General features: G+C 36.5%; 1 pseudogene; it reads right to left on the minus strand.

Moving 5' to 3' along the window:
* Window positions 1-578: 578 nt before the first annotated feature.
* LOC125394605 (trypsin V-B pseudogene) lies at window positions 579-4,028 on the minus strand (annotated as a pseudogene).
* Window positions 4,029-8,255: the final 4,227 nt, after the last annotated feature.

Raw genomic sequence — 8,255 nt, forward strand, 5'->3', positions numbered from 1 at the left:
GAAGCTAATAAATAATTAGGAAATGAGTCCATAAAGCACCCACATTTGCCTCAGCTTCCATATTTTTCCACAAATGACAGACTGCCGTTCAGTGTGTCAGCATTGACCATGTGTATTACGATGTAGTTATATATCATGCAGCAACAGGAAAGCATTCTGAAAACTGTGCTGCTCGGTGATTTTGGGACTGTGTGAGCATCATAGGTTATGGGAATTTGGATTGTATAACCTACCACACAGTTAAGCTGTATGTGAGCATCAATGAATATGCAATTTATCACTAGCTAAAATAGCATCCTGTGGCATATGACTCTAGCTTGCATCTATGGTCTACAAACATACTTGATTACCACAGAAATGCCATAAAGCAAGTGTAGTATATCATTCAAACAATTGCTAATTGCAAAGCAATCAAGAAAGATTCCATATATATTTTCTCTACACTCTTTATTGGCTTTATACATTGAAATTCTATTATCTGGTAAAGAATAAAAGCAACTTATCAGTGAAAAAAGCTTATGTATTATTTTTATTTATTTATTATTGTTATTATCTTTATTGCTAAAGAATTAAAACTGTTAGATGTATCTGTGAAATAACAGTTAAAAGGAACAAAATGTTAAATAAATTAGGCATAACTTTTGCAAGACAAATGATAAAGAATAATGTTAGCCAAATAATTTGAAGAACCTAATATCATATGTGAACCAAAATAATTATACATATATTATGATAATATATAATATTAATTAAAATAACATTAATATAATACAATTTATATGATGCAGAAAAGTAGATTATGCTCTAATTCTAACCTTATAAAACATTTTGTTTACTTGTACTTAGTAATGCTTTGAAATTGCATTTAAGTATTGGTTTTAATTAAAATTATTTTTAGATTTACTTATTTTATGTGCATGAGTGTTTTGCTTGCATGTATGTATGTGCACCACATGCCTGTCTACAGATGTCTGCTAGTGACTGTATAGGCACTGGGAACAGAATTGGTCACCACTCCCTAATCTCTTTTGGCTTGCCAACTATCTTTCCTTCCTTTATGTGTATTTTTGTTTTGCTCAAGTGAATTTCATCAGTGTTGTTTGCAGGAACATGTGCACCCTAAGTATGGGAACCACTTGTCCCTACATCATCTACATCTGGAAGAGCACTTATATGACTCAGTAGGTATTATTAAAAAGTGGGTATGCATTTGAAAGAGATATGTATTGGAGTAGAGGGTAGATATTACCAATGTACATTGTTCAGATGTGTAAAAAATTTCATAGAATAAATTTAAAATGTTATAGAAATAAAGTTGTAAACTAAATTAAGAACTAGTCAAACTATAATAAAATAGTAATGATCAACTATATTAACAAGGAGTTATAAGCATAGAATAATAGCTTGTACCATGGTGTATTCGTAGGGTTCTCTAGAGTCACAGAACTTATGGAATGAACTTCTATATATCTTTATCTATATTCTTCTAGATAGATAGATAGATAGATAGATAGATAGATAGATAGATAGATAGATAGATAGAGACTTACAGGTTGCAGTCCAACTAATCCTACAATGGATATCTGTGAATAAAAAGTCCAAGAATCTAGTAGTTGGTCAGTCCCACAAGGCTGTTTATGCCAGCTAGTCTTTTATATATACTGAAATCCCGAAGATGTAGGCTATAATGCCAGTGACGGAATGGATGTACTGGTAAGGTGAGGAGAAGCAGGAAAAGAAAAAAATTATTCCTTCTTCCTTTTTCCTTATATAGACTTCCAGAAGAAGGTGTAACCATATTAAAGGTGTGTCTTCCTGCCTAATGTCTAAACTAAAGGCCTGTGGCTTTCTGTCTCAGGATCCAGAACAGAAACATGCCCTCCATTTCTGTAGTGGAGTTTATTACAGATATAGTCAAGTTGATAGCTAAGCCTAGCCATCATACTTGTGAAATATAGTCCATTAATAATAAAGATCAAAGAATGAAAATAGAAATAAGATGAATCCCATGGTAAGGGTCACATTGGATTGCAGAGTATACTTATTTATCTGAACCTAGAAATCATTACAAATTACAAAAGTAAAGATTCAATTAATGAAAAGTAGGAAAATTCAAGTAATGAGCAAATACTCATTGCTAATTCATTCTGCTGAGACCCCGCTAAGGAGTTTTAAGTAGAAAAAATACACAAATCCCAAATAAGGACTATGATGGATTGGGAAATTATAAATATGCTTGATGCATTACTGCTATACCAGGTTATATGGTAAAAATGACATAGATTTTGAGGAAAAATATAAATATCAAAATTAGCACCTGAAGTTTGTTTTGTTGGCTCATATTTTGTGATTTTCTTAAAGAAGATGCAAGAAATGCTTGTTATTTACATTTTTTATTTTTCTAAAATACTAGATCCAGGAATCAGTTCTTTCAAATTTTAGTTCAATATTTTATAAGAGAGGTTGAAAATATCAAGAACAGTCAGATTTATATTCCGATAGAATGAATTTGGATTTATTGAGGATATGCATTTTAGAGGATGCAGTCTGTGGAAATTTTAAGCTGTGAGATAGTATGAGGTGACAATCTGGAAGAAAATGAATAAAGTCTAAAAAAACCATGCTTGGTCACTTTACCCTCAGAAACTGGGGGAGAAGACTGCCAGGGAGAAGGATTGATTCCTGGAAATTTTGGCATTGTTGGGCTTTTAAACAGGATTGTGGTATGACAATTTTATTTTATTTATTTATAAAATAATATTTTATTATTTTATATTAATTTATATTAATATTTATTTTATTTCTAATAAAAGCATGCAATGAGTTTCTGCCCTTGCAATAAATGTCTGTATGTGGTACAGTGTTGTGGACTCTAGGTGCAATACTGTTTGCAGCGATCTAGAATGTAATCATCTTGTATGACTGAAATTTTGTTTTTCAATTAATGTGGTTGCTTTAGCCTGCTGTTGTTCATATGCATCTCCTCAACAATTATATTCATTTCATACTGGGATGGGCACATGGCATTCAACTGGTACACTGAAATTGTTCCTTTGGACACCTGGCAATGAGTGGCAAGGGGAGTGGTGTCTTAGCAACTCTTATAAAGAAAAAACCATTTAATTGGGTGGTTTACAGTTCAAAGGGTCATTCCATTGTCGTCCTGGTGGGACATGGTGGTGTGCAAGCAAACATGGTAGTGGAGAAGAAGCTGAGAATTCTACATCTTTGATTCAAAGGGAACAGAAAAGAAACTGAGACACTGGGTATGGTTTGAGCATATAAGAAAGGTAAAAGCCCACCTCCACAATGATATACTCCCTCCAACAAGACCACGCAAGCTCACACCTCCTAATAATGCCACTTCCTTTCAAACCACGACAAGTGATGTCACCCTCATAGTTAAGGTGGTAAAGTGCTTGCCTTGCACACCTCAAGCCCTGAGATTGGTCTCTAGCGCTGCCTAGGATGTGGTGGTGACAAACCAAGTCTGACAGAACAGGAACATCCAGACACTGAAGAAATGAAGGACCCTGAGCTGCAGAAGGCCCCAGCCAGACACAGGCATTCCATATCAGCTGATGGACAGGATTCTGGCAGAGGGATAGTAGATACTTGAGAGTTGAGGGTAGCTGATGATTTCACCTTAATCAACATGATGTCTTTGTCAACAGTCCACATACCATAAATCAGGATTGGGGGTGACCTTAGCTGCATCAGTGAACTACTCTCCACTTTCAATTTTATGAATGTTGTGTTCCCCGAGATGCACCTGTATTTGGGGAGAATAACAGCGAGCAGCAGACAGCACCCACTGGTCAGTGATGAGAGATCCCCGACATATGTGAGATCCATCATTCAGTGACACTTGGTTGGGGACGAAATGGCTTCTAACAAGTGTAGCTCTCAACGATCCTATCATCATTCTCCTCAGTCGGGAAGGAAGATCACAAGGATCCTTTCCTCCCTCCAGGAAGTCTAGGCAGAACATGTTGCTGGTGATCTTCTCTGGGTAGGAATTGTTGCATGAATTGGCAGAAAGGACCAGGGCTTCTAGGCACTGAAGAATTGCTGGGTATTTGCCTCCCAGGTTCACTAGCAACATGTTGTGTCTTGGTGGAAAAGGTTCTTGTCAGTGAAATCTATTTTCTGGCATCTATGGCCCTGAGTGTCAATGACAAATCTGGAGGTATAAATAGCTGTGGGAAAAAAAGCCTTTTTTCTATTGCCCAGTGCAGAATTAGTGAGCAACCATGAAGACCTTCGTCTTTCTGGTTTTCAGTGGAGCTACTGCTGCTATCCCTGCTAATGATAGTGGCGACAAGATTATTGGAGGCTACACATGTGAGAACAACTCTGTCCCATACCAGGTATCCCTGAATGCTGGCTACCACTTGTGTGGGGGCTCTCTCATCAGTGACCAGTGGGTATTGACTACTACTCACTGCTATAAGCCACAGTCTATCTTCACATCTTCTTTGTGTGAATGTCTCCATCCTGTTAGACCCTGTTTGCCACAGTACCTGGTGTGGGAGAATTGTCTGTATTCTGTCAATCATGTTTTAAATAAACGCTGATTGGCCAGGCAGAAGGTGTAGGTGGGAAAACCAGACAGGAAGTGGAAATGATGCAAGGAGGGCAGGAGAATTCTGGGGAGGAGGAAGCTGATTCCTCCCACTCCTTCCCAGATCACCGAACCAGCAGGATGTGAGCTGCCCCGCTGAAAAAGGTACTGAGCCACATGGCTAACATAGATCAGAAAAATGGGTTAATCAAGATGTGAACGTTAGCTAATAAGAAGCCTGACCTAAAGGGCCAATCAGCTTTATAACTTATGGAGTCCTTTGTGTGACTTTTCTCTGGGACTAAACAGCTGGGGGGCCAGGCAGGACAGAAAAAAACCCCAACAAACAGTCCCCTTCATGTTACAAGTACCTACCCACATAAGATCACAAGAAACATGTTTTGTATTGGCTTCCAAGAAGAAGAAAATGATAGTTGTGAGTATGATTCTGTTGGCCCCATGGTCTGCAATGAAGAGTTCCAAGGTGTTATCTCCTGGGACACTAGCTGTGGTAAGGATAGGAAACCTGGTGTGTACACCAGAGTGTACAACTACCAGGACTGGATTCAATGGACCATTGGTGCCAACTGATATCTCCTGAGTCACCCACTCATACTCAACTTCACTTTCCTAGTGTGCCTGAAATGGGTATGGAAATAAAAACATTGTATTTTGCCATACAAAGATGTGGTAGTGTATATCTATAACTTCAGCAACTTAGGAGGTGGAGGCAGCATGTGGTACGTGGTGCAGGTCTCAAAAAGAAAGATAAGTGAGAGATGTGAGGAGAATAAAGAGGAAGAAAAGAAAGAGCAATAGTAGGAGAAGAAAAAAGAAGAGGAGAGAAAGGAAAAGAAATGAGAAAAAGAAAACAGTGAGCAGTCACCCTTGTAATCTCTGAATGTTCTGAAGTTCCTGAATTGTTAGTGTTTTTTATTAATTTAAACTTATGGCTCAGGCTTTCTACTTCAAACTATATTTCACTATAAACCCTGTCTCTTAGTTCAAGTGTATGCATCGAGACAAGAACACATGTGGATTATTCATAATATATATGATACTTATTAAATATAATGTACTATCATGTTCACATATACATATGCATGCATGTATTAATGATTTTAGAGTATCTTTAAGATCATGAGGGAAGCCTAGCACTCACATTAAGAAATAGAATTTAGTAAGTTATCATACTTAAAAACAAAGTTTATAGGAATGAAAGGGTTGTGCCAATTTGAGGAAAATAACTTTGAATTCAGTAAAAACAACAGAAAATTGCAAACTGCATCTATTTGTTCTCAAAGTGACTTTCCTTTCCTTTCCTTTCCTTCCTCTCACCTCCTTTTCTCTCTCCCTCAGTCATGCTCCTCTTCCTCTCTCCCTCATTTCTCCTTCCTACACTCCTTCTTCTCTCTCTATCGCTTACTTTTCTTTATCCTCCCTCCATTTCCTTCCTCTTCTCTCCCCTCTCTCGTCTTCCCTCCATTCCTTTGTGCTTCTTTAAAATTTCTCCCCATATTTGTCCTCATCCTCCTTCTCCTTTGTGCTCCTTTTTATCCTCTTCTTCCTCTTTATTTTTATACTTGATTTTATAATTAGATCTCATAATTTTATCTCATAAACTTGTGTTGGTTGATTAGCTATGTTTTGTTTAAATTATTTTGCTAGGATGTGTCTAAATGTCCTTCATTGTGTTACAGATTTTTTGAGTCTAGTCCAATCATACCACCCTAAGTATGTAACCTAATAAGGGCTCATTCCTTTGACTATTTCCATCTTTTATAATTCATCTCTTACCAGATTACTGCAAAACCACTAATCAGGTCTCCCCAAGGCCTGCAATAGTTACACATCTGAAATCATGCATTGCTCTGCTTACATTTTTCAAATTGTTGTTCATCTCTTCAAGTCTTTCGTCAGAACAAATATTATATGGATTGTTGTTTTAAATTGATTAAATGAGATAAAAGTAATAGATCTTTATTATAATATTTAGAATCAAGTACAACTAATTCTTTGAAAATTACCTTCAAAAGCTTTGGTGAAGGCATGAGAAACCTCTTAAGTCGTTGGTCAACAAAGTGTAAGAAACTTCTAAAACAACACACCTTTGCTGTGTTTGGTTGTCCCTAGAGGTTGGAGGTAAGCTCCTATTGCTAAAGACACCGTACAATTCAGACACAGAACTTGGATATGACCTCCAAGCCTCCTCCCTGAGGATTAACTTTCATAGTCCATGGCGCTATAAAAGCTGCCAAGGGAGGGAGACAGCCATTAACATTAGCCAGTTGTGAAGTCTGTGATTCACAATGCCCAGCTTGGTAAGAGATCTCTAAAGGTCAAATAATGGCTCTCATTGTTTGTTCATGACCAAATTGTCTCATTGTACATATGGCCTACTTAACAGGAGAGCAATAAAACCTGGTACTAGAAACAAATAATTCCTGGGGTTGGTGAGGTCATAGATCTGACATTTCCCTAAATTAGCACATTTGCTAACTGTATTCTAGATACTTGTCATTATACTCATAGGTAAGTATAGCTTTTTTTTATTATAGATAGAGATCATTCCAGAGTACTACAACTGGTCAAAGTACAGAGAACTAATAGATCATGGAGTATCAATACCCAGTGGATACATCAACAGCACATCGCCTGCACTTAAGGCTCAAAGAACATAGTGGAGTAAGCAGGGAACGACTTTAATAGTCAGAATCAAGAAATCTTCTGTGAGATTCTGTCTCATAGAAATCACAAGGAAGTTTTACCCATGACATTTCAACAATATGGTCGCCTAAATAAGATCCAAATAAGAATAACACTAATAGATATGATATTATGGAAAAGGTAAATCTCATGGCATCCCATCCTGAGACAAAGAGTCACAGGCAATTAAAGGATGATGAGAGAGGAGAGACAGAAATAATGTCCTTATGGAGAAGCCACCTAATCGGTTATCCACTATCAAGTAGTCATCCCTGAAGTTAGTTATATGCATAAAAGTGTCGCTACATGGACTGAACAGGTTGTATTTATACGCTCCAAAATTAAATAAAATAATTTGAGAGGGAACAAAGGGAGGAAGGCACAGAGGAGTTGGAGGGAGGAATTGAAAGGAAAATGATGTGATTATAATTTAATAAAAATATTAATAAAATAATACATGCATCCGATTTGTATTTAAAACAATATAAATCCTAGTGATTCCAGTGAATATGTCTTTTGTCAAAGTCTACATTAAAAGTAAACAAATAGATTTACTTCAAATAACATGTTTCTGACCTTCTGTTTCTTTTAGTAAATATATATGTAATAATATTAAATATTTAGTAATCCTCACTAATAAATTTTACTTAGCTTTTCTAAGTAGAAAACAGTATATATTTTAATGGGTTAGTTTGTGAAGTGGACTTGATAATTTTATGATCTATGGATAATAAGTAAAGGCAATCAAGAAAATCAAGCAAGTGCTGGATATATCTGTATGCCATCTTGTTTAAACCATTGCTTATCTGTCTGAAACCACAATGAAAATTTAAATATCTTATCCAATAGTATAAAACTAGTAGTTAACAAGACAGGCCATGAGTAATCCCAGGTTATATATGTCATCCCAACAACATTTCTTCCAATATCCCCCAACCCCAGAAAATAAGACACAACTTACAGAGTAGTACAGACTAAAATTTGA

The sequence above is a fragment of the Myodes glareolus genome, chromosome 1 (genome assembly GCF_982192425.1).
Source record: "Myodes glareolus chromosome 1, mMyoGla1.1, whole genome shotgun sequence".
Taxonomy (NCBI): Eukaryota; Metazoa; Chordata; class Mammalia; order Rodentia; family Cricetidae; genus Myodes; species Myodes glareolus.